The 27,219-nt window shown below is 45.8% G+C and overlaps 1 long non-coding RNA gene across 1 annotated transcript in view; it reads right to left on the bottom strand.

Annotated features, from left to right (window-relative positions):
- The window catches only part of LOC142743968 (uncharacterized), an 86,421-nt gene that overhangs the window by 22,911 nt on the left and 36,291 nt on the right, over positions 1 to 27,219 (bottom strand). The gene's annotated exons all lie outside the window — the stretch shown is intronic.

Here is a 27,219-nt window from a genome sequence, read left to right as displayed (position 1 = left end):
AAACCTCATATGCATCGGATGCAGAATCATCGGCATGTCATTGGAATCCATATCAAATCCAACATCTGTTAACGGGGCCTTAGGCCGGATTGACACGAGCGCGTGCGTTTTGCGCTTGCAAAAAACGCGGCTTTTTGCGCGCGCAAAATGTACTTAACAGCTCTGTGTGTCAGCCGCGTATGATGCGTGGCTGTGTGATTTTCGCGCAGCCGCCATCATTATGACACTCTGTATGTTTGTAAACAGAAAAGCACGTGGTGCTTTTCTGTTTTCATTCATATTTTTTACTGCTGTTGCGCGAATCACGTGCTTCCGTGTGCTGCGCGTGATTTTGACGCACCCATTAACTTCAATTGGGTGCGTGATGCGCGAACAACGAACAAATATAGGACATGTCGTGAGTTTTACGCAGCGGACACACGCTGCGTGAGACTCACGGACAGTCTGCACGGCCCCATAGACTAACATAGGTCCGTGCAAGACGCGTCAAAATCACGCGCGTTGCACGGACTTAAATCACGTTAGTCTAAATAAGCCCTTAGGGTGAGTTTAAAAAAACTCTGTTAGGCCACATGCACACGACACTAAGGCCTTATTCACATGAATGTGTTATACGTCCGTGCTACGCGCGTGATTTTCACGAGAGTCGCACGGACTTATGTTAGTCTATGGGGCCGTTCAGACTGTCAGTGATTTTCACGCAGCGTATGTGCGCTGCGTAAAACTCACAACATGTCCTATACTTGCCCGTGTTTCGCGCAGCACGCACCCATTTAAGTCAATGGGTGCGTGCAAATCGCGCTTGGCACACGGAAGCACTTCCGGGTGCCGCGCGTCATTCGCGCAACAGTAGTAAAAAGAATGAATAAAAACATACATACAGAGTGTCATAATGATGCCGGCTGCGCAAAAATCACACAGCCACGCACCATATGCTGATGCCGCACGGATGTTTTGCGCGCGCAAAACACAGCTTTTTTTGCGCGCGCAATACGGACAGGTCCGTGTGAATAAGGCCTTATTACGTGCAAATTTGTCACGGGTATTTTCGTGCGGCAAATCCTGCGAGATTTCGTTTCCGTTGCTGGAATCTCACAGAAAAGATTCCGAAGTGTCAGGATTCTGAATACACATGACGTCCAGGCTGGATGATCATGTGTATTCATTATCAGGACACTGGATTAACGTTAATCAAGCAGAATCGCTGTGTATGTGGCTGCAGATCATGTTCTAGTAAGAACGCGATTCTGCTGTCTATATGAATGGAGAGGAGTGCATGATGCCGATTGGTCAGCGTCATACACTCCTCTGTACAACGCCCACTTGGTCGAAAGTAAAAATACGGCCACTTGGGCATTAAGAAACTCATTAGCATAAACCAAAATCGCTCCTAACGTTGTGAAAATAGATCGTTTTTTTTAAATAAAAAGCATTACTGTCACCTACATTATAGCGCCCATCTCCTTATGTGGGAGATAGGGCACTTATAATGTGTTGACAGAGTCTCTTTAAGAAGTGCTTTATCTCTGCCCCAGTGCTGATTCAGCCTAACCAAATGGAGCCATTCATCGTGGAGGTTGATGCCTCCGAGGTGGGAGTGGGTGCTGTCTTGTCCCAGGGTACCAGGTCCCTCACCCATCTCCGTCCCTGTGCCTACTTCTCCAGGAAGTTCTCGCCGACTGAGAGTAACTATGACGTGGGCAACCGCGAACTCTTAGCCATTAAATGGGCATTTGAAGAGTGGCGCCACTTCTTGGAGCGGGTTAGGCACCAGGTAACTGTCCTTACCGACCACAAGAATCTCGTTTTCCTAGAATCTGCCCGGAGGCTAAACCCGAGACAAGCTCGATGGGCGTTGTTTTTTACAAGATTTAACTTTGTGGTCACCTATAGGGCTGGGTCTAAAAATATTAAAGCTGATGCACTGTCGCGTAGCTTCATGGCCAGCCCTCCTTAGGAGGAAGATCCTGCTTGTGTTTTGCCCCCAGGTATAGTCATATCCTCTGTTGATTCTGACTTAGTCTCCGAAATTGCTGCTGATCAAGGTTCAGCTCCCGGGAAGCTTCCTGAGAACAAGTTTTTTGTTCCCCTGCAATTCCGGCTAAGGGTACTCAGGGAAAATCATGACTCTGCACTATCTGGCCATCCAGGCATCCTGGGTGCCAAGCACCTCATTGCCAGAAACTATTGGTGGCCTGGGTTGCCTAAAGACGTTAAGGCCTACGTCGCCGCTTGTGAAATTTGTGCTAGGTCCACGACTCACAGGTCCCGACCAGCGGGCTTACTATGTTCTTTGCCCATTCCGCAGAGACCTTGGACCCATATCTCCTTGGATTTTATCACCGATCTGCCTCCATCTCAAGGCAAGTCGGTGGTGTGGGTTGTAGTAGACCGCTTTAGTAAGATGTGCCACTTTGTGCCCTTCAAGAAACTACCCAATGCCAAGACGTTAGCTACCTTGTTTGTCAAACACATCCTGCGTCTTCATGGGGTTCCTGTCAATATTGTTTCTGACAGAGGGGTACAATTTGTTTCATTGTTTTGGAGAGCTTTCTGTAAAAAGTTGGAGATTGATCTGTCCTTCTCCTCGGCCTTCCATCCTGAAGCTAATGGCCAAACTGAGAGGACTAATCAGTCTCTAGAACAATATTTAAGGTGTTTTATCTCCGACTGTCAATATGATTGGGTCTCCTTCATTCCCCTCGCCGAATTTTCCCTTAATAACCGGGTCAGTAACTCGTCGGGGGTCTCCCCCTTTTTCTGTAATTTTGGGTTCAATCCACGGTTCTCCGTTTCACCTGGTGGTTCCAACAATCCCGAGGTAGAGGTCGTTCATCGGGAACTGTGCACAGTCTGGGCCAAGGTTCAGAAGAACCTAGAGGCGTCCCAGAGCATACAAAAGACTCAGGCAGATAGAAGACGTTCTGCTAACCCCTTGTTTGTGGTCGGGGATCTGGTGTGGCTGTCTTCTAAAAATTTGTGCCTTAAAGTCCTGTCCAAAAAATTTGCTCCCCGGTATATAGGGCCGTACAAGGTCATTGAGGTCCTTAACCCTGTCTCCTTCCAGCTGGAGTTACCTCCGTCTTTTCAAATACACGACGTGTTTCATGCCTCCCTCCTGAAACGCTGCTCCCCGTCCTTGGCTACCTCGAGGAAACCTCCGGTCCCTGTTCTCACCCCTGAAGGGGTAGAATTCGAGGTAGCCAAGATTGTGGATAGCAGGATGGTCCAGGGCTCCCTCCAGTACCTGGTCCATTGGAGAGGATACGGGCCTGAGGAGAGGACTTGGGTACCCACCCGGGATGTTCATGCTCATAAAAGGGGGGGTACTGTAAAGGATCTGCCTGACACAGCTTCTGTGTCGACGCCCGTGATTAATCAGTCTGCATCTGCTCCTAGATCTGATAGAGTGACTCCATCTGCTACCACTCAGGCTGGTAGGCTGAGGAGTGGGAGAACATATCACAGCCTGGCCAGACAGAGCTAGCTCCCACCCTCTGTCTATTTATACCTTAATTTCCTGCTCTTCCTTGCCTGTAATTCTGTCTGGTTTCCTGGCTCTGATGTTCCTGCTAGTTCTATTGACCTATGCTTCAAATTGACCCTGGCTTTACTGACTACTCTCCTGCTCTGCGTTTGGTACCTCGTACACTCCTGGTTTGACTCGGCTCATTCACTACTCTTGTTGCTCACGGTGTTGCCGTGGGTAACTGCCCCATTTCCTGCAGCTTCTGTGTACCCTTGTCTGTTTGTCTCTCGTGCACGTATTGAGCGTAGGGACCGTCGCCCAGTTGTACGCCGTCCTCGGACGGGTCATGCAAGTAGGCAGGGAATGAGTGGCGGGTAGATTAGGGCTCACCTGTCTGTCTCCTTACCCCGCCATTACAGCAATTTTGGGAATTGCTCCCTCTAGTGACCAGCACATGGAAATGTTATAAATTAGAATCTAATTTATAATATTTCCTGACTTGTGAAAAAAATAAAAAAATGATAACAATGTGTAATCATTTATATACTAACAGTTTAACTAAAAAAAATATATATCTTTTTCTAGCGACATATTTCCTTTAAGGATATCAACAAAGGCCAGATTGTGATGGCTAGACAAAGTAGAAAAATTAGAACTGGACTCCAAAAATAGAGTATGCTTCAAGAGATTTTATTTTCACACTTTTATACTCTAAACCAGGGGTCTCAAACTCGGCCGGGTAAGTGGGCCACATATAGAAAAAATGTGAAGTGGTCGGGCCGCATTACTTTCAAATTTGATACAATACAAAATTATTGTTAATCAATTAGTTATTTGAACTACTATAACACTATATTACTATAATAATAATACTAAATTACTATAATAAACGCTAGGTTTAAAATTTGAAATATTTCTCCACATGCTTATTTCAACAATCCAGTTTTCCAGTTTACGTGTTGCTAAATGCAGTCCGGCGGCTCAGTTATCAGCGTTTGGCAGACACACATGTCAAGATTGGGCAGCCCCTTTTTAGGTAGTTCCACAGTGCCCTCGGTGGATGAGGCCGCAGTGCCCTCTGTGGATGCTGCCGCAGTGCCCTCTGTGGATGCTGCCGCAGTGCCGTCTGTAAATAATGCCACAGAGTCCTCTGTAGATGCTGCCACAGTGCCCTCTGTAGATAATGCCACAGTGCCCTCTGTAGATAATGCAACACACCCCTAGATAATGCCACAGTGTCCTCTGTAGATAATGCCACAGTGCTCTCTGTAGATAATGCAACACACCCCTAGATAATGCCAGTGTCCTCTGTAGATGCTGCCACAGTGCCCTCCGTAGATGCTGCCACAGTGTCCTCCGTAGATGCTGCCACCGTGCCCTCTGCAGATGCTGCCACAGTGCCCTCTGCATATGCTGCCACAGTGATGTCAGGGGCTTGCCCAGAGCTGGGGTCCTGGAGCAGAGCCACTTCTAGCACTCTGCCTGGGATTCCAGCTCTGCTCCTGACATCACTGTCCATATATGGACAGAGATGTCAGGGGCAACACCAGAGTTGGAGTCACGGGAAGAGCGCTAGTAGGCTCTTCCTGGGACTCCAGCTGTGCGCCTGACATCACAGGGACTCCTGCTCTTGGGAAGCCCCTGACATCATTGTCGATGTATGGACAGCGATGTCAGAGGCTTCCCCAGAGTCCCAGAGCAGAGCCTATACTAGCGCTCTGCCTGGGACTCCGATCTGGGGAAGACCCTAACACACTGTCCATATATGGACACCGATGTCAGGGAATTCCACAGAGTCCCGGAGCAGAGCCTGTACTAGCGCTCTGTACGGGACTCCGGCTCGGGGGAATCCCCAGACATCGCTGTTCATATGTGGACAGCGATGTCAGGGAATTCCAGAGTCTTGGAGCAGAGCCTATACTAGCGGCTCTGTGTCCCGCGGGCCGCAGATGACAGCCCCAGGGGCCGCATGCGGGCCGCATGCTTGAGACCCCTGCTCTAAACCATGAGTCACCACTAGTGAATTTAGTTTACTTCCTCTTGTAAAAGTTTCTTATAAGGGTGTCCTTCCGTGGGTCTGGTTTCAACTGTCTGACCTCCTCAAAATTTTAATGAGGTGAGATTACCTGTGTGTGAAAATTGTATACATGACAAGAAAGAGGGGTGTCCTCTTCAGTATTACTTGAGCTTAATTTTTTTTAAACTCATAATCATAGGTGGCTAATCATAGTCATTGGCATCCAGTGCCAGGCGATCAACAGAAATTGCATACTCTGGTTCCTGCTACATTCAGCATCTGTGCTTGCCAATTAATGAGACATTTTGTATACAGTTTTTTGTAGACAGAATTTCAAAGCCAACCCCTCATGGTAATTGGAATAAAGCAGGGGCGTAGCTAGGGGGGGCAGGCGGGGCATGTGCCCCGGGCGCAACCCGGAGGATAGGGAAGGGGGGCGCCAAAGAGCAGCTGATCGCTGCTGAGAGGCGCCCCGTATGAACCTGCAGCAGCTTAGGAACAGCCAGGACATTACGGCGTTCTGACTGGGGTCTGTGACAGCCAGGGAGTGGACCAGTCCAGTCACCTGACCTCACGTCAGTGACATGAGGTCAGATGACTCAAGTCAGGGGACAGGTCCACTCCCGTGCTGCAGCCTCCCTGCATCTGCCTCCACTCTGTGCTCTGCTGAGAAGCAGAGAGGAAGCTCCGCTCACACACAGCCCGTCCTGACCTGTCAGCAAGGAGACATGGTGAGTGTCTGTGTGTGTGTATATGTTACAGTGTGTGTGTGTGTGTGTGTGTGTGTGTGTGTGTGTGTGTGTGTCTGTGTCTCTCTCTGTGTCTCTGTGTCTCTGCATGTGTTTGTCTCTTACATCTACTACATTATCTGTACTCAGAGAGTTATCACTGTGTTATCTGTAGTGTTACATAGGACTGCAGGTAACACTACTATCTGTATTTAGAGAGTTATCTCTGTGTTATCTGTGGTGTTACATAGGACTGCAGGTAACATCTACTACATTATCTGTACTGTGTGCTAAATTACAATCTCAGCTCTGCTACACAGTACAGATAATGCAGTAGATGTTACCTGTAGTCCTATGTAACACCACAGATAACACAGTGAGAACTCTCTGAGTACAGGTAATGTAGTAGATGTTACCTGCAGTCCTATGTAACACTACAGATAACACAGTGATAACTCTCTGAGTACAGATAATGTAGCAGCTGTTGCCTGCAGTCCTATGTAACACCAGAGAGTTATCACTGTGTGTTATCTGTGAATACAGATAATGTAGCAGCTGTTGCCTGCAGTGCTATGTAACACCACAGATAACACATTGTGCTAAATTACAATCTCAGCTCTGCTACAATGTGTTATCTGTGGTGTTACATAGAACTGCAGGCAACAGCTACTATATTATCTGTACTCAGAGAGTTATCACTGTGTTATCTGTGGTGTTACATAGGACTGCAGGTAATACTACTACATTATCTGTACTCAGAGAGTTATCACTGTGTTATCTGTGGTGTTACATAGGACTGCAGGTAACATCTACTACATTATCTGTGCTGTGTACATATGTGCGTATATATGGGTCTGTTTGTGAATGTGTCTTTGTGCTTCTATATATGTGCCTTTTATGTATTTGTATATGTCCCTGTCTGTGTATTTATCTGCCGGTGTGTGTGTGTGTGTGTGTGTGTATATATATATATATATATATATATATAATGTGTCTGTATGTCTATATATTTACCTGTATGTGTGTATGTATATTTGCCTGTATGTCTAAATATCTGTCTTTTTTGTATGTACAGTATATACAGTGAAGGAAATAAGTATTTGATCCCTTGCTGATTTTGTAAGTTTGCCCACTGTCAAAGACATGAACAGTCTAGAATTTTTAGGTTAGGTTAATTTTACCAGTGAGAGATAGATTATATAAAAAAAAAAAAAGAAAATCACATTGTCAAAATTATATATATTTATTTGCATTGTGCACAGAGAAATAAGTATTTGATCCCCTACCAACCATTAAGAGTTCAGCCTCCTCCAGACCAGTTACACGCTCCAAATCAACTTGGTGCCTGCATTAAAGACAGCTGTCTTAAATGGTCACCTGTATAAAAGACTCCTGTCCACAGACTCAATTAATCAGTCTGACTCTAACCTCTACAACATGGGTAAGACCAAAGAGCTTTCTAAGGATGTCAGGGACAAGATCATAGACCTGCACAAGGCTGGAATGAGCTACAAACCCATAAGTAAGACGCTGGGTGAGAAGGAGACAACTGTTGGTGCAATAGTAAGAAAATGGAAGACATACAAAATGACTGTCAATCGACATCGATCTGGGGCTCCATGCAAAATCTCACCTCGTGGGGTATCCTTGATCCTGAGGAAGGTGAGCGCTCAGCCGAAAACTACACGGGGGGAACTTGTTAATGATCTCAAGGCAGCTGGGACCACAGTCACCAAGAAAACCATTGGTAACACATTACGCCGTAATGAATTAAAATCCTGCAGTGCCCGCAAGGTCCCCCTGCTCAAGAAGGCACATGTACAGGCCCGTCTGAAGTTTGAAAATGAACATCTGGATGATTCTGAGAGTGATTGGGAGAAGGTGCTGTGGTCAGATGAGACTAAAATTGAGCTCTTTGGCATTAACTCTACTCGCCATGTTTGGAGGAAGAGAAATGCTGCCTATGGCCCAAAGAACACCGTCCCCACTGTCAAGCATGGAGGTGGAAACATTATGTTTTGGGGGTGTTTCTCTGCTAAGGGCACAGGACTACTTCACCGCATCAATGGGAGAATGGATGGAGCCATGTACCGTCAAATCCTGAGTGACAACCTCCTTCCCTCCACCAGGACATTAAAAATGGCTCGTGGCTGGGTCTTCCAGCACGACAATGACCCGAAACATACAGCCAAGGCAACAAATGAGTGGCTCAAAAAGAAGCACATTAAGGTCACGGAGTGGCCTAGCCAGTCTCCAGACCTTAATCCCATCGAAAACTTATGGAGGGAGCTGAAGATCCGAGTTGCCAAGCGACAGCCTCGAAATCTTAATGATTTACAGATGATCTGCAAAGAGGAGTGGGCCAAAATTCCATCTAACATGTGTGCAAACCTCATCATCAACTACAAAAAACGTCTGACTGCTGTGCTTGCCAACAAGGGTTTTACCACCAAGTATTAAGTCTTGTTTGCCAAAGGGATCAAATACTTATTTCTCTGTGCACAATGCAAATAAATATATATAATTTTAACAATGTGATTTTCTTTTTTGTTTTTTATATAATCTATCTCTCACTGGTAAAATTAACCTAGCCTAAAAATTCTAGACTGTTTATGTCTTTGACAGTGGGCAAACTTACAAAATCAGCAAGGGATCAAATACTTATTTCGTTCACTGTATGTTCCAGCGTGTCCATATATGTGGTTAATTTTTGGTTTGTGTAGGGGGCGGCAATAGAGAGTCCCACATAGGATGCCATCCAAGCTATGGCCGGCGCTGGCTGTCACCGACCCTAGTCAGAAGAAACTCCACCGCTGCCTGCGCCGCATGACCTCCTCGGGTAAGTCACACCAGGCAGAGCGGAGAGTGGTAGAGGTAGGCTACTGCTCACCGGTCTGTTCACAGTGTGGCGCTAAGTACAAGGGGTGGGAGTGTGGCACTATTTAAAATGGGGGGAATGTGGCACTATTTACAAGGGGGGGGGAGTGTGCCGCTATCTACTAGGGGGGAGGCGGGCTGTGTGCGGCACTATCTACAAGGGGGGCTTTGTGTGGCACTATCTACATGGGGGGCTGTGTGTGGCACTATCTACAGGGGGCTGTGTGTGGCACTATCTACAAGAGAGGGGCTGTGTGGCGCTATCTACAGGGGGCTGTGTGTGGCCTCTTTAATTTATTTTCTTTTAATTTATTTTTATGTTAAATACATCATAGAACTACATCGCTTGTAAAATGTAGAAATGCTTTTATAATCGAGTTACATTAAAAAAAATGTAAAAAAAAATTACATCTCATTGATTGGTAGGGAAAGAGATGTCGGGAAATAAGTTGGGGGGGGGCGCCAATCTGAATCTTTGCCCCGGGTGCAGGAGAACCTAGCTACGCCTCTGAATAAAGCACTGTATAGACTCTAATCACTGAAATGGTCAGCTACCAGACATGTGGGTCATTCTAAAGCTGGCATCTGTTCACTGGCAATCATTTGTACAGCAAGTGTGATTTCTAGTTTAAAGTGAAATTCAGGATAAAGTCAAAAAAATCTGTTTATGTCTAATTCGGGTGCTCATGATCCATGCTGATCCCAAGATTCTCTTGCAATCATGATGCAGGCCACTACTGTAACCTGCGCTTGCTCTGAAGTCGTGGGTGTTGATTGTCATAAGACACCCTCGAAATCTGTAAGGACATAAAGGCCATTTTACAGTTGTCAATTATCAGGCAAACGAGGGTTCACAGAACGCTCGTTCCCAACAACTGCCCTGTGTAAATAGGGCAACAATCAGTTAATGAATGAGCAAACACTCATTAGTCGGCTGATTGCATAGTTTTAAATACTGAAGCTATTATCGTAGTCGGCAACACATCTCCCTGTTGAGGACCCATGTACACAAACATAGAAATTAATTTGGCTGAGTGACACCTTCCTGTATATATACGGGAAGGTGTCCGGGCCGTAGAAAGCTTCCGTAAATAATAGGACATGTCCTATTTTTTTATTTTACAGACTGTGCACCCATACTTTATTTTACGAACCGTGATTACGGGCACAGTTGTGTGCAGGGGGCCTATACAGGGACATGTGCTGCCGACAAGAGAAAAATTTATGGGGACAAGTGACTGTGATAACGATCGTTTGTCCCCATACTAGCTCCTTGTGAAACGCTGTCTCGTTGATCAGCACTCGTTTACAAGGCCCGTGTCAGCAAGTTTGATTGCTTGTATGTTAAGGTCCTTTTAGACGGGCTGATGCTGTTCGTGAAAATTAGCAAAATCAGCGATACAGCACATCGATCGGCACTCGTTAGCTCCATTCACAAGGAGCAATAGTCGGTAATGTACGGGGACGAACAATCGTTACTACGATTGTTCTTCCCTATGCACTTGCATCGTGTTGGGAGTACATCTCCCTGTTTACACAGTGAAATGCACTGCTGGCTAGCGACCATTTTTTGGGTTGCCTAAAAGATGCGAACAGCAAATGAACAAGCGTTTGCAGAGGGCAATCTTCAGGAATGAGCGTTCGTATGAACACGTCTTCACCCGATCATTGGCCTCTGTAATAGGGCCTTTACTGTCTGTATAGCAATTTCTGTTCTCTTGACTTATTTTGCAGCTCTTTTAGTTTCCTCTAATTTTCATTAACCTTGGTGATAACCATATACTTTCCATTATTCCCAGACGCTACAGTGTGCACATTTAATCATTTATGCAATTCACTATCTTTAGAGGAGCCTCATCGGATACCTATTACAGGGTTCCAGTTGAATAACTTTCTTCTGCTTTTCTTTCAAAAATGCATCAAGGCATGTCAGACGATTTTATCAATAAAACATTTTGGTTCATAAGGAATGTCTGAACTGAAAGAGTCTTTGGTGTTTCAGGTATGATGTACAGTGTCTATAAAGTTTCTTCATCCCCCTTGGACTTTTATATGTGTAAGCCCGCAGTAGGAAAATAATAGGAGGGGGTGTATATCGTACTCAGTTTGTTCAGATGGATGGGTGAGATAAAAGGAATAAAGAAAAGCTGGGTTTCCTCAGTAAACCTAGTTTGCTGAGGCTTTTGTTAAATGTGTGTTCTGGAACTGGATTTCTATGGAATGATAGGTAGGATTGGTAGTGGGACATTGTCATTCCCTTCCCCATTCCAGTACCGGCGTCACCTGTAGCCCATTTATCTCAGGTGAAGCTACTGGTCTCTTTTCTGAGCCACAAAAGCTCTGCAGATAGTGCAGAGAGGGTCAGAGCCTGGGAATCCAGGAATCCTTATATGTGCTCCTGCACACGACCGAGATCGGGCCATGAAAAATGGTCTGGGTGTCGGCTGGATTCCCCGGCCCGACCATGGTACAGGTGAACGGGACTCCTGTCATCATAGACATTTTATGATGCTAGGAGTCCCTGCCTTCCCGCGGAACTGCTGTTCCATACTGTATTATTTTGTTCAGTAAGGAACAGCAGTTCAGTGGTCAGGCTGGGAAATCCAGCTGACACTCGGACTGTTTTTCACGGCCCCAACTCGGTCATGTGCAAGAGGTGTTATAGGTGAGGAAACCCACTAAAACGTTTGTGCTCAAATAGGCCAGGTGTTTGTTTGGTTTATATGCGGCAAGTAGACTGGATAAGCACTTATTTATTTTTTGCACTGCATTGAAGCCAAACATTGCCAACTACAACCCCCGAATACGTACAGATCCCATTATATGCTTTATTGTTTAACTAAATTGAATCACAATTGATTTAATTAGACTTTGCGGTCACTAATCAAGTTCTTTTAATGTAAGGCATAACTATTACCCCCATACCGACACCCTTGGCAGCAATGACAGACCTACACCTTTGCACATATGAACACAAAGGAGATTTATCGTGACTGGCATTTCATAGAAACGCCTCTTAATGTGTCGCAACTTTTGGCTGGTCGTGTTGCGCAATTGTGGCATAACGACTGTGGCCGTATGCCATTTATTTCCCCACATTGGACATATAAAAAAAAAATGTATGCTCAACTAACCGCTCCTCTTTGCTTCTTCCCAATGGGTCTCCTCAGGCTCCCTCAGCATGCCGCAGCTCATACAAAGTCCTGACACCGAGCAGCGGCAAAGCCTTATATGCGACGCAGCACTCAACGTCCTGACTGCTGCATCACATACAGTACCTTGTATGAGCTGCAACGTGCTGAGGGAGCCTGAGGGGACCAGGAGGGAAGTGTCACGTTGGGTACGTGGACCAACTGGACCGTACCGCCTTAACGGTATGGCAGCTGCCCAACAGGACACAGGTCAAAGTCTATAGTTCATATAGGAGTACCTGAGGTAGCCTCAGACCGCAGCAAGGCAGGATCGGAAGGAATTTTGGCAGCAGCCGAACACCAGGCGTGGTGTAATAGGACAGGCGTGGTATATGGCACAGCACAACTCCAACTCGATACAGCACTTGACCTGGATAGCACGGGATACAGGTAGCAGGAACGGGAAACACTGGGAACTGGAAAACACTACGAGACCATTTGCAGAGACAAACTAAGGTAACGACAACAAAGCTCAGGCAAGGCAGGAAGGGGCTGGGCCCTTCTTATAGTCCAGGGTGCTCATGGGCTAATTTGGCACAACTCACACGTGTGCGCTCTGGCTCCTTGGGCAGGACTGAGTGCGCAAGCGCACCCTAGTAGTCACTGTGGAACAGGACGGCCACATGTGCAGACATCTCTGGAGAGTAGGGCGTCGATGGAAAGAGTTCGTGGTCAGCGACCGCGGACGTTACAGGAAGTGGCGAGGTGAGTAATGTATACATATTATTTTTTATTTCTTACTGTCCGATGGGAAAGTGGGGGAAGGTACGGGGCCCATCACAGGCCTCTACCGTGCTATGCGCCACAGACTAACATCTATGCTGGTTCTGCTATACTTTACACTAGTTTTCTAGAGTAAATTATAATAAATTTGCCAAAGCGAGGTGCCCCCGCCCTATTTCTTAAGCTACACCCCTTTCTACAAAAGATGCAAGAGCTGCCTAGGGTATGTGCACACGGCTTATTTTCAGAAAAACGGCGTTCCTTTCTGACGGGCCATTTTTTTTAACGCAGCCGTTTTGAAAACGGCCGCGTAAAAAAACGGCTGCGAAAAAGAAGTGCATGTTACGAAAAACGCGACTTTGAATAAAAAACGGGTGAAAATCAGCTGTTATCGCTTAAAAAACGCTCCGTATTTTCAGACGTTTTTGATTTTGCATGTGCACATACCGTAAAAGTCAACATTTTTAACATGCTTTTTAAATGTGCTTCCCATGTAAAAAATGCATGCCAATAACTGCATTGCAAAACCGTGGCAATTCATAATAAACCGTGTGCAGATCTTGATCGTGCGGCAAACTGCTGCACCGTGTGAAGTCAGGCTTATGTTAATTTTGCAATTGGACTTTGCAGATACAGGTGTAATATACTGCAACTATATGGTAACCCACGGCACTCTCGTTTACCCTTGATGGTATGCAGGAATAAGCTCCCAGGCCAGCATTTAATGCAGTACATATATGGCAATAATTATCGCTAGTAGCGAGCAAATACCTACTACTAGCAATTCTATCACCATATATCAAGTGCATCGTAGTCTTTGTGTGACTGAGGACAATTAGAGAGGGGATTACTACATCAATCCCCTCCCGCAATTTCACGTAACTGTACGTGATGGGATGCGGTCTGTTCCCGCGTTTCCACGTAGTTACGTGAACGCTTTAAACTGTCGCTGCACCGGGATGTGTGGCGGAAGTTTAAAACAGACGGCTGTCCAAGACAGCCTAGCAACTGTGGATGCCGGCCGAGGACCAATCACATCTGTTCTCGGCTGGCGATGGCTGTGATTGGTCCACCAGTGCAGATGGACCAATCACAGCTTAGTATGACGTTTCGAACTATTTAAACTTCCGCCGCACATCCTGGTGCGGTGGAAGTTTAAAAAAGACGGCTGTCAGAGACAGCCTAGCAACTGTGGAAGCCAGCCAATCACAGCTGTCCTCGGCCGGCGATCGCTGTGATTGGTCCATCAGTGCAGATGGACCAATCACAGCTTAGTATGACTTAGTTTGACACCTAGAATTAATTAAACTTTAGAAAATACGGCTGTCCAAGACAGCCTAGTAACAGAGGATGCCGGCCGAGGACCAATCACAGCTGTCCTCGGCCGGCGATCGCTGTGACTGGTCCATCAGTGTAGATGAACCAATCACAGTTTATTATGACAGTTGGAGGGGGAAATTTAGTGTAGTCTCCGTCTCTGACCGCTTCACTTCTGTCAGGGAAGCTATCAGAGAAGGAGCTATTGCTAGTAAAAGTATAAATTACTAATTAACCATATAAATTAAGCCCTAGATCACCCACCAGCCGATCTACTGTGCCCTATACCTGTCCTGTGCTCTATACAGGTGTCCTGTGCCCTATTTAGGTGTCCTGTGCCCTATATAGCTGTCAATCACCAGCCATCTGTACCACAGTACCCTTGGTGCCCTATCATAAGACTGGTAGCCTTGTGTGCCGCATCCAGCCTTGTGTGCCGCATCCAGCCTCGTGTGCCGCATCCAGCCTTGTGCGCCGCATCCAGCCCCCCTGTGCCGCATTCAGGCTCCTGTGCACCAAGACGTCTGTTACTGCCCAGTGTATAAAATAAAAAAATTAATCCCGTCATTGACTCGCCACCCTCCTGGGCCTGATTGGCACCAATCAGCCTCATCAGCACTCCACCAGTATCGCCTGTGATCCCTGCAAATCACTGCCCATCTGTAATAAACCTGTGATACCTGCAAATCACTGCCCAGTGACGTGTGTGAAAAGTGAGGTGTAAAATAAATTCACCCCTTCATTGTCTCATATCTACCCTCCTGTATTCTGCGCCTAATTGGGACATACCAAACTCCATCGACCTGCGTTTGACACCTGTTACCCGGGAGTTTTTGTAGATAGATTAAATAAACACCTTGGCTTTAGGGAATTAGTTATTCTATAAAACAAAAACAAAAAAAACCACAAAAAAAAAAAAAAAGTTTTACGTTACTTTCAACGCCTGTGACACTTGTTACTAAGTTTACAGAAGAAAAAAAAAAGACTAAGCGTCTGTATACTGCCAAAGATGCATGTGCCATACTGTTTGAGGACTCTGATTCTGGTAGTGGGGATGAGGTGACATTTTTAGTGTCCTCTTCATCTAGTGACTCATCTACTGGTGAACCGCCACGTAGGCGTCCAAGGGTAGGCGTCAGTAGTGCACAATCGCAGCCCAGTACAGCTGACTCCACATGGATCCCCACAGATAATTTTGTGTCCCAGGTGCCTGAATTCATTGCTACTCCAGGCATCAATGTAGATACCGCAGGTTTCAGTGAAATGAACTATTTCCAACTGTTCTTCACTGATGACCTTGTAAATTTGATGGTGGCACACACAAACATATATGCGGAGCAATTTATTTCCCACAATCCAAATAGTTTTCATGCCAGGCCCCAAAAATGGACCCCCACAAACCCCACTGAAATCCGCAAGTTCTGGGGCCTTCTATTGAGTATTGGCATTACCAAAAAAAAACACGATACGTTCCAATTGGAACAGAGACATCCTTTATCATTCCCCTCTTTATTTTCTTGCCATGCCCAGGACCCGTTTTGAAATTTTATTAAAATTCCTTCACTACAACAATAATGATGAGTGCCCACCCCCAAACGACCCCAATTATGATAGACTCTATAAAGTTAGGCCAGTAGTTGACCACTACAATTTAAAATTCAGTCAGGTCTATACGCCCCAAAAATGCCTAGCAGTGGACGAATCCCTAGTCCACTTTAAAGGCAGAGTACTTGCCCAATAAAAGGGCTAGGTATGGCGTGAAGCTGTATAAGGCCTGCAAAAGTATGTCTGGGTATACACTGCGCTTTCGTGTATATGAAGGGAAGGATTCAAAGATCGAGCCACCAAACTGTCCCCCTGTCCCGGGAATAAGTGGGAGGATAGAATGGGATTTGCTCCACCCCATACTGGACCAAGGATACCACTTGTATATGGACAATTTTTACAACAGCGTCTCCCTCCTGAAGTGCCTTTCTGCCAGGGGCACACTAGCATGTGGCACAATTCGGCGAAATCAAAAGGGGAGTCTCCCCAAGTCCTTTATAGAGCAGACACTGCGCCGTGGGGAAAGCAGGGCTGTTTGCTCCGAAAATTTGATGCTTGTCAAATATAAAGACAATCGTGATGTCTTTGCTTTGACCACACTGCATGCTGATCGATCCACCCCAGTTCCAGTCAGAGGAGCCACAGAGCAGACCACCAAGCCAGTGTGCATTCAGGACTATAACCAATTCATGGGAGGGGTGGATCTTTCGGACCAGGTACTGCAGCCCTACAGTGCCGTAAGAAAATCTAAGGTGTGGTATAAAAAATTGGCGGCATACCTCACCCAAGTGGTACTCTATAACGCCTTTGTTCTCTACAGAACAGCAGACTATACGGAGACTTTCCTGGGATTCCAAGAAAAAATTTGAAAAAAAATGATTTTTGGAGACCAGGAAGCAGAGGGCAGCAGTGAAGGTAGCAGCACTTCTGGGATCTCCAGAATAATACAAGGCCAGCATTTCCCGGGAGTACTTCCCCCCACAGAAAAAAAAACAAAAACCCCAGAAAAGGTGTCGAGTTTGCTCAAGCAGAGGGATTAGGAAAGACACCACTCACTACTGAATGACTTGTCCCTCTAAACCAGGCCTCTGCATCAGAGAATGCTTCAGTTTTTATCACACCTCTGTTGATATTCGTTAAATCTAATTTTTACTACTCCAATGACATCACATCCATTCCATTCATTTCTTAAATACCCCCTGGGCATTTATTTTCCAAATTAATTTGATATCTCAACAATACCCCACCCCAAAAAAATACAATATCCCATTATACCCCCTAGATGAATACTGTGCTTTGACGGGTGCAATTTTATTAAATTAGGCATTTCTTGAACTTACTTTATGTTCTGGGGCCTCTGCAAACATAAGGTGTTGCTTAAAAAGCATCACGTAAAAAGTAGGCCCTAGAAACCTACTGGAACTGTGTAAAAATCATGTATGTGTTACGTCTATGGTCGGGGGTCGTCGTTCAGACTTACCCCTTGACGATCCCGGCCATGGACATCTCTCTTCTTGGCGTCAGCTCCCTCCAGGGAGACGCCGGGCACTCTCTTCTGGGTCCTCGGACTGTTTTCTGCAGGGCGAGCGCGCCCGCGCGTGCACTGCCTTAAAGGGCCAGTACGTGTCCAGCTGTCAAACATCAATTATCAGCCCAAATGGCTGCTGGAATATTTAAGGGGCTCTGCCCACTGGTTCCTTGCCTGAGCATTTTTGTATACCCTAGTTTGTCTTGCAAATGGTCTCCCAGTGTTTTCCAGTTCCCAGTGTTACCCGTTCCTGCTGCCTGCACCCTGTATCCTGTGCTATCGTATCTACAAGTGAAAGTTAAGTCGTGCCTTCCCACTGCATCTGCAGTGTCACCTGCTGTGAAAGTCAAGTCGTGTCTTCCCGCTGCATCCACGGTGTCACCTGCTGTGAAAGTCAAGTCCTGCTTCAGCTACTGTCTACATTGCCTCAGGTACCCGTTCTGAACTAGACATTGTTTTGTACCTTGTTGGCCAGCTGCTACCCCGCTACGCGGTACGGCCCAGTGGGTCCACACCCCGCGCCGTGACAGTACGCTCAGGCCATGGACCCCGATGGCCAAGTCAAGAGCCTGTCATCCTCCCAAGCCATGCAGGCGGACCTGCAGGATCTGCAAGCACGACAGGATCAACTCTTTGTGGCAGTAGACTCCATGGCACAGCATCTAGGTGCGCTAGTTACTTCCGTCACCGCTCCTATTCAAGCTCCTCCGATAGACCCTCCTGCTACACCTCCTGGCAGCCCCAGTTCGGACTCTCGGTTCTCGCTGCCATTGCCACCTCGGTTCCATGGAGACGCAAGTTCGTGCAGGGGGTTTCTGAATCTATGCCAAATCCACTCCACTCTGCACACCCAAGCATTTCCTTCGGACGGAGCCAGGATCGCCTTCATTATATCCCTACTCGCCAGCAAGGCCCTGGCGTGGGCGAATCCTATCTGGGAACGATAGGGACCCGAGACTTCCAGGGGATTGTGAGGTTGTTCCGTTCCGTATTTGAGGAGCCTGGACGAGCCTCATCGGCAGCCACTGCTATCTTTAACCTGCGTCAGGAGGACGTCCCCATGGGCAAATATACCATCCAGTTCCGGACTCTGGCAAGAGAATTGTCCTGGAACAATGAGGACTTGGTAGCATCCTTCTGGCATGGCCTATCGCCTGAGATCAAGGACGAACTGGCTGCTCGAGATCTCCCAGCTGCCCTGGACGACCTGATTCTACTGGCTACCCGTGTGGACATAAGGCTCAGAGAGAGATCCCAAGAGATTCTACAGGAGAAACGGCTTCCTAGACTGTCGCCCAACTTCCAGCAACCTCTCTTGCCCCTCCTGCAGGTGGATCGGCTCAAACTGTCCGATCAAGAAAAATAGGGCAGGCGCGCCTATGGACTCTGCCTATATTGCGGCCTTGCTGGCCATGTCGTGCGTCTGTGTTCCCAGATGCCCAAGAAACCCCAATGCCTGGGATTTGTTGGAGAGACAACCCTGGGCGCTACTGCACTTAATAGAGAACTCTCTTCCAAGCTGTTTATTCCTGTGACCATCGTGGCTGGCGAGAGACCTCATCCAGTCTCTGCCTACCTGGACTCTGGCTCCGCAGCCAATTTCATCTGTCAAGACCTTGTGGATCTTCTTCAATTGCCTACTGTTTTGCTGGAGAGACCATTGATCGTTGCCTCGATAAATGGACTAACTTTGCCTGACCCAGTATTGTCTGTGACCAAGCCATTGAGACTCCAAGTGGGAGCTCTTCATTCTGATCTCATCTCCCTGTATGTCCTGTCCAAGGCCGTCAACCCCATGCTGCTGGGTTTGCCTTGGCTCCGTCTTCACACCCCAGTCCTGGATTGGAACTCCAGAGAGGTTCTCCAGTGGGGTTCCAAGTGTCTCGATCGCTGTCTGGTGCATGTCCATCCATTCCAGCCTTCTCTGCATCAGTCATTGGCAGGGCTGCCTCCTTGTTACTCACAGTTCGCTGATGTCTTAGACAAAAAGGAGGCAGAGATATTGCCACCACATCGAGAATACGATTGTCCTATCGACTTGGTTCCTGATTCCTCCCCTCCTTGCGGTAGAGTATACCCTCTCTCCTTACCAGAGACCCAGTCTATGTCGGCCTACATTAAAGAGAATCTGGAGAGGGGCTTCATATGAAAGTCTTCATCCCCGGCCGGAGCCGGGTTTTTCTTTGTCAAAAAGAAGGATGGATCCCTTCGACCCTGCATTGACTACCAAGGTCTCAATCAGATCACGGTGAAGAACAGGTACCTTTTGCCGCTGATTTCGGAGCTCTTTGATCGTATACGGGGGCGAAAAAATTTTCCAAGCTTGACCTGCAGGGGGCTTACAATCTAATCCGGATCTGTCAGGGAGACGAGTGGAAGACTGCATTTAACACTTGTGATGGTCACTACGAATATTTGGTCATGCCCTTCGGCCTGTGTAACGCTCCCGCAGAATTCCAAGAATTTGTGAATGACATTTTTCGTGATCTCCTCTGTCCGTGTTGTGGTGTATCTCGATGATATCTTGATTTTTTTCCCCCAGATATTGTGACTCATGAGGGCCATGTCCGCCAGGTGTTGCTTAGATTAAGGGCGAATCATCTTTACGCCAAGTTGGAGAAGTGCGTGTTCCAAGAGAAGTCTCTACCATTCCTGGACTATATCATCTCTGATCAGGGTCTCAAGATGGACCCTGTAAAGGTCAAGGCTGTCCTGGAGTGGCCACGTCCCCAAGGCTTAAGGGCCATACAATGCTTCCTGGGATTCGCCAACTTCTACAGACTGTTCATTCCCAACTTCTCTTCTTTGACAGCCCCCATCTCCACCCTCACTAAGAAGGGTATGAATGCCAGAGGCGGAAGTCGCATTTGAAACCTTAAAAAAGGCCTTCATGTCTGCCTCCATTCTGCACCATCCTGATGTATCCCTACAGTTTTCATTAGAGGTGGAAGCCTCCTCTGTTGGTGCCGGTGCACTATTGTTCCAGAGGGGTTCGAAAGGCAAGACGGTGGTATGTGGTTACTACTCCAAGCTGTTTTCTTTTTCTGCAGAGCGCAACTACTCGATTGGAGATCGGGAGTTACTGGCCATCAAGCTGGCCGTGCAGGAGTGGAGACACCTACTGGAGGGCGCTGCTCATCCTATCCTGGTCTTCACGGACCACAAGAACTTGACCTACCTACAGACGGCTCAACGCCTGAACCCTCGTCAAGCCAGATGGTCATTGTTTTTTGCACGGTTCCGGTTCGAACTCCACTACCGACCTGCCGACAAGAATGTGAGGGCCGATGCCTTGTCTAGGTCGTTTGAGACAGAGGACACTGTGGAGTCCCCACAGAACATTATCGATCCTTCCTGCATCTACTCTGTTAACCCTCTGCAGGTTAGAGACATTCCTCCGGGAAGAACTTTCGTACGGCTGGCAGACAGAGAAAGGATCCTTCGCTGGGGTCATAGTTCCAAGCTGGCAGGACACACGGGTGCCCGTAAGACCCGAGATCTAATTGCCCGTCGGTTCTGGTGGCCCACGCTGCCCAAAGACATCATGTTCTTTGTCTCCTCCTGTATGGTGTGTGCAGCCAACAAAGTTGCCCACTTCAGACCAGCCGGTCTGCTCCAACCACTGCCTGTGCCCGATCCCCGCTGGCGGCATATTGCTATAGATTTTGACACAGATCTGCCTCTCTCTGTGGGATGCAGTGTGATCTGGGTGGTGGTGGATCGTTTTTCTAAAATGGCTCATTTCGTTCCTCTGACTGGTCTGCCTTCTGCCGCTCGACTGGCTGATCTGTTCATGCAACACATCTTCCGTCTGCATGGATTACCCCTGCATATTGTCTTGGATCGAGGGGTCCAGTTCACCTCAAAGTTCTGGAGTGCACTCTGCGGCCTACTCGGTGTAAAGTTGGACTTCTCCTCAGCTTACCACCCTCAGTTCAATGGACAAGTTGAGAGGATTAACCAAATTATTGAGAACTATCTTCGGCACTTTGTCTCCAGAAGACATGATGACTGGGTGCAGCTGCTCCCGTGGGCGGAGTTCTCTTATAATAACCATACCAGTGAGTCCACCATCTCCAGTCCGTTCTTCATAGTCTACGGCCAACATCCCCTGCCCGGCTCTACTATGTCTCAGGTGCCTGCAGCCGACTCTACCTTCAGGAACTTTCTGCAGATATGGCAGCAGACACGATCTTCTATTCTGCTGGCGGTGGACCGCATGAAGAGAAAGGCAGACACTAGGTACAAAGGTCTGGCTGTCTTCCAGGAATATCCGGCTGAGGGCGCCATCTTGCAAGTTTGCTCCCAGGTTCCTTGGACCCTTCGAGATTCTACTACAGATCAATCCTGTGTCGTACAAGCTTCGACTGCCTCCTCCTCTCAAGATCCCTAACTCCTTCCACGTCTCCTTGATAAAACCTGTGGTCCTGAACCGCTACTCCAGGACTCCTAGTTCCGCAGTGGCTCCTGGCGGTTCATCCGGAACTTTTGAAGTGAGGGAGATCCTGGCCACCAAGAAAGTAGGAGGCAGGACGTTTTACTTGGTGGATTGGAGGAAATTTGGTCCAGAGGAGGGGTCTTGGGAGCCAGAGGAGAACATCGATGCTCTTGTCCTCGTGAAGAAATTTCTTTCCCGCTTTGGTCCCAAGAGGAGGGGGCGTAAGAGGGGGGATACTGTTAGGTCTATGGCCGTGGGTCGTCGTTCAGACTCACCCCTTGACGATCCCGGCCATGGACAGCTCTCTTCTCGGCGTCAGCTCCCTCCAGGGAGACGCCGGCACCTCTTCCGGGTGATCGGACTGTTTCCTGCAGGGCGCGCACTCCCGCGCGTGCACGGCCTTAAAGGGCCAGTACGCGTCCAGCTGTCAAATATCAATTATCAGCCCAAATGGCTGCTGGACTATTTAAGGGGCTCTGCCCACTTGTTCTTTGCCTGAGCGTTTTTGTATACCCTAGTTTGTCTTGCAAATGGTCTCCGAGTGTTTTCCAGTTCCCAGTGTTACCCGTTCCTGCTGCCTGTACCCTGTATCCTGTGCTATCGTATCTACAAGTGAAAGTCAAGTCGTGTCTTCCCGCTGCATCCATGGTGTCACCTGCTGTGAAAGTCAAGTCCTGCTTCCGCTACTGTCTACATTGCCTCAGGTACCCGTTCTGAACTATAGACATTGTTTTGTACCTTGTTGGCCCCCGCGCCGTGACAATATGGGGTATTATTCAGCACAAGATCCAAAAACAAAATGGTAGGCCTTCCCTTCTGAGCCCTACAGTGTGCCCAGGCAGCAGTTAATGGCCACATATGGGGTATTGGCCTTATCCGGAGAAATTGCCCAACGAATTATGGGGTGCTTTTTTTATTACCCTTGTATAAAAGAAAAATTTGAGGATAATGCAAAGCTTTATTGGAGAAAATTAAATTCTGGATTTTCACAGCCCAGTGTTTATAACTTCTAAGAAGCACCTTTCAAGTCAAAATGCTCACTACACCCCTAAATAAATTCCTTAAGGAGTGCAGTTTACAAAATGGGGTCACTTCCTGGGCGTTTCCACTGTACCTGTACCTCAGTAGCTCTGCAAACGCGACATGGCACCCGAAAACCATTCCAGCCAAATCTGAGCTACAAATAGCGCTACTTTTCCAAACAGCAATTTAATACCACATATGGGGTATTGCCGTAATCGGGAGAAATTGCTTTACAAATGTTGGGGTGCATTTTCTCCTTTATTTTTTGTAAAAATTAAAAATGTCTATGTTTTTTCAGAAAAAAAGCTGATTTTCATCTTCACAGACTAACTCCAACAAATTCCGCAAAACACCTGTGGGGTTAAAATGCTAACTATACCCCTAAGAAAATTCCTCGAGGGGTGTAGTATCCAAAATGGGGTCACTTTTGTGGGGTTTCCACTGTTTTGGTCCCTCCAGGACATTGCAAACAGGACATGGCACCGAAAATCATTCCAGCAAAATTTGTGCTCCAAAATCCAAATGTCGCGGTTTCCCTTCTGAGCCGTGCCGTGGGTCCAAACAGCAGTTTATTACCACATATGGAATATTACCGTAATCGGGAGAAAGTGCTTTATAAACACTGGGGTTCTTTTTCTCCTTTATTCCTTGTAAAAATTTAAAAATTCTATGTTTTTTCAGAAAAAAGTTGGATTTTCAATTTTATAGACTTTTCCAATAAATTTAGCAAAAAACCTGTGGGGTTAAATGCTAACTATACACCTCGATAAATTCCCTGAGTTGTGTAGTTTCCAAAATGGGGTCACTTTTGGGGGCTTTCCCCTGTTTTGGCACCACAAGACCTCTTCAAACCTGACATGGTGCCTAAAATATATTCTAAAAAAAGGAGGCCCCAAAATCCTCTAGGTGCTCCTTTGCTTCTGAGGTCCGTGTTTCAGTCCAAGAGGACACTAGGGCCACATGTTAGATATTTCTAAAAACTGTAGAATCAGGGTAATAAATATTGAGTTGCAATTCTTGGCTAAAACCTTTTGTGGTACAATTTTTTTTTATTACAAATGAATTTTGGCAACAAAAAAAAATGAAATTAGTACATTTCACATCTATATTGCTTTAATTCCTGTGAAACGCTTAAAGGGTTAAGATACTAAAAGTAGAGTGAAAAAACACGGCGCCACATGTGTGTATCAATTGTGAATTTGATGGGCAAAAGATCGTAACTGCTCACCTGTAAAGTTGAAAGTAATCTGCGAGTACAAAGCTGCTGCCGATCCCAACGCAAAACTCCAAAGAGATGCCAAAATTAATTGATAAAGAATAAAAAACGGGATACTGAGGCGCTGCTTGATAAAGAGTTAATATATTTAATTAAGGTAGTATAAATAGACAATTGCTACGCGTTTCAACGCCGGACTGGCGTCTTCCTCAGGCAAGTTAAGATCACAGCAAGGAGGCACATATTTATACACATATGGAATGCAGGGCTAATTGAGCCAAATTCAGACCAGAGTCCTGAAAAAACCGCCAAAACCAGCGGGTCAGAGTTCAATCCAAACGTAAAGTGTTAAAACAATTCATTGTTGTCATATGTTAACAACATTAATGGAATTAAAATGATCAGACAGTACATAACCGCATAATTATATAGTAATTAAATCATTTAAATGAAATAGCATAAAATATTTGCGCGAAAAGGCAATGGATTATGAAATTGCACATTGAAAAAAAACTTTAAATAACACAAGAATTAAAGTAAGATAAATAAAAATGCATTTGCAACTGCTGGATACATATAGAAATAATTGTACCAACAATAGCAACGCGTTGTCATGGAGACCAGAAGCGACACAGCCGGGAAGGAAGTCAAAACGCCAGTGGAACGCAAGGTGAGACGCATAGGCCGTTGTCATGACGACCGCTATCAAAGGAGATAAGGTGGCCGGGAGAGTCCAATCGAACCCATGGAACGCACAGTGACAAGCAGGGTCGCGCATACAGAGAACCTAAGGGTTGCAACGAAACGAGGTCCGGAGCATCACGAAAATGTAAGTAGAAAGAATATATTTAGATGTTATTCTGTCACTAATGTGCGGACTATTGAAATAATGGTCATTTTGGTAGGAAAAAATACAGGTATTGTCTGGAGTGCTGATGAAATAAGAAAATACAAGAAAAAACTGGACACCTCCTCTATAATAAAAGAATAAAATATTAAAATGATAAAGAATTAAGCAATATTAATATCAATAAGAAGAAGCTCATATGTAAAAATGCTTTAAAAGGTGCATTTTTTAAAATTAGTAAAGGATATCAGTCCAATGTAGATTCTGCGATGTCATTGAGGCCATTTGGATACAAGGTCCCCAGTTTGTAGATCCAAAAGTTTTCCCTTTGTTTTAACCTAATGAACCTATTGGATATATCTACAGGAATATACTCAATAGGGGTGACAGTTATGAGATCAAAGTTACATTTGTGCTTTAACTCCTTAATGACCGGGCATGTTTGTACCTTAATGACCAAGCCAGATTTGTCAAATCTGGTATGTCTGACTTTATCAGAGAATAACTCTGTGAAAGTTTTGAATATCCAAGTAATTCTGACATTGTTTTTTCGTCACATGTTGTACTTTATTTTAGTGGTAAAAGTAGACTGATACGATTTGTGGAAATTAATTAAAAAATAGAGAAATTGAAGAAATTTTGTAAAAATTATCATTTTTCCCTATTTTTAACTGCAATATGTGACATATGTACATACATACTGCACAATTTTTTTAATGAAATATATATTTCCATCTCTTTACTCTATTTTGGCAGCACTTTTGAAAAAAAAATATTTTTTTTTAGCAATTTGGAAGACTTACAAGTTTAGTAATCATTTTATACATTTTGAAGTACATTTTGTTTTCCTGCACCAAGCCAGGTTTTCAGAGGCTCATAGGTATCAGAATGGTGGAAACCCCCACAAGTGACCCCATTTTGAAAACTACACCCCTTAAGGTATTTATTAAGGGGTGTTGTAAGTATTTTGACACCACAGTTTTTTTGTAAGAATTCATGCAAAGCAGGCGTAAAAAAATATAATTTCACTTTTTTCATAAAAGTATCACTTTGAAGACCGATTTCTGTGTAAAGTGACCATGAGAATGAAGAAACACACCCCAAAATATATCACCCTGTTTCTCCTGTTTTTAAAACTGCCCCCATTGTGACCCTACTGCATTGCTTGGACACACGACAGGGCCCGAAAGGGAGGGAGCACCCGGAGGCTTTCAGGACTCATATTTTGCTTGAAAATGTTTTAGGCCCTACTGTATATTTGGAGAGGTTTTGAGCTACCAGAGCGATAGAATCTCCCCATAAACGACCCCATTTAGAAAACTAGACCCTTTAAGGTATTTATCTAGGGGTGTAGTGCGTACTTTGACCCCACAGTTTTTTGCTAAATTTAATGAATAGCAGGTGAAAAAAAAAAAAAAAAAACTTTTTTCATAAAAGTATCACTTTTAAGACCGATTTCTGTGTAAAGCGACCATGAGAATGAAGAAACACACCCCAAAATATATCACCCTGTTTCTCCTGTTTTCAAAAATGCCCCCATTGTGACCCTAATGCATTGCTTGGACACACGACAGTGCCCGAAAGGAAGGGAGCACCCGGAGGCTTTCAGGACTCATATTTTGCTTGAAAATGTTTTAGGCCCCACTGTACATTTGGAGAGGCTTTGAGCTGCCAGAACGATAGAAACTCCCCATAAACGACCCCATTTAGAAAACTAGACCCCATAAAGTATTTATTTAGGGGTATGGTAAGTATTTTGACCCCACAGTTTTTTGCTAAATTTAATGCATAACAGGTGAAAAAAAACAAAAAACACTTTTTATATAAAAGTATCAGTTTGAAGACCGATTTCTTTGTAAAGCGAACATGAGAATGAAGAAACACACCACAAAATCTATCACCCTCTTTCTCCTGTTTTCAAAAATACCCACATTGTGGCCCTAATGCGTTGTTTGGACACACGGCAGGGCCCCAAAGGAAGGGAGCACCCGGAGGCTTTCAGGACTCATATTTTGCTTGAAAATGTTTTAGGCCCCAATGTGCATTTGGAGAAGCTTTGAGCTGCCAGAACGATAGAAACTGCCCATAAACGACCCCATTTCGAAAACTAGACCCCTTAAGGTATTTATCTAGGGGTATAGTTAGCATTTTGACCACACAGGTTTTTCGCTAAATATATTGGAATTAGTCTGTAAAAATTAAAATGTACTTTTTTTCTGAAACAACATAGAAATTTTTATTATTTACAAGGAATAACGAAGAAAATGCACCCCAACATTTGTAAAGCAATGTCTCCCGAT

This window comes from Rhinoderma darwinii, chromosome 1, assembly GCF_050947455.1.
Source record: "Rhinoderma darwinii isolate aRhiDar2 chromosome 1, aRhiDar2.hap1, whole genome shotgun sequence".
Lineage (NCBI taxonomy): Eukaryota > Metazoa > Chordata > Amphibia > Anura > Rhinodermatidae > Rhinoderma > Rhinoderma darwinii.
The sequence above is the reverse complement of the archived record's forward strand: the minus strand, read 5'-3'. Positions and strand labels throughout refer to the sequence as shown.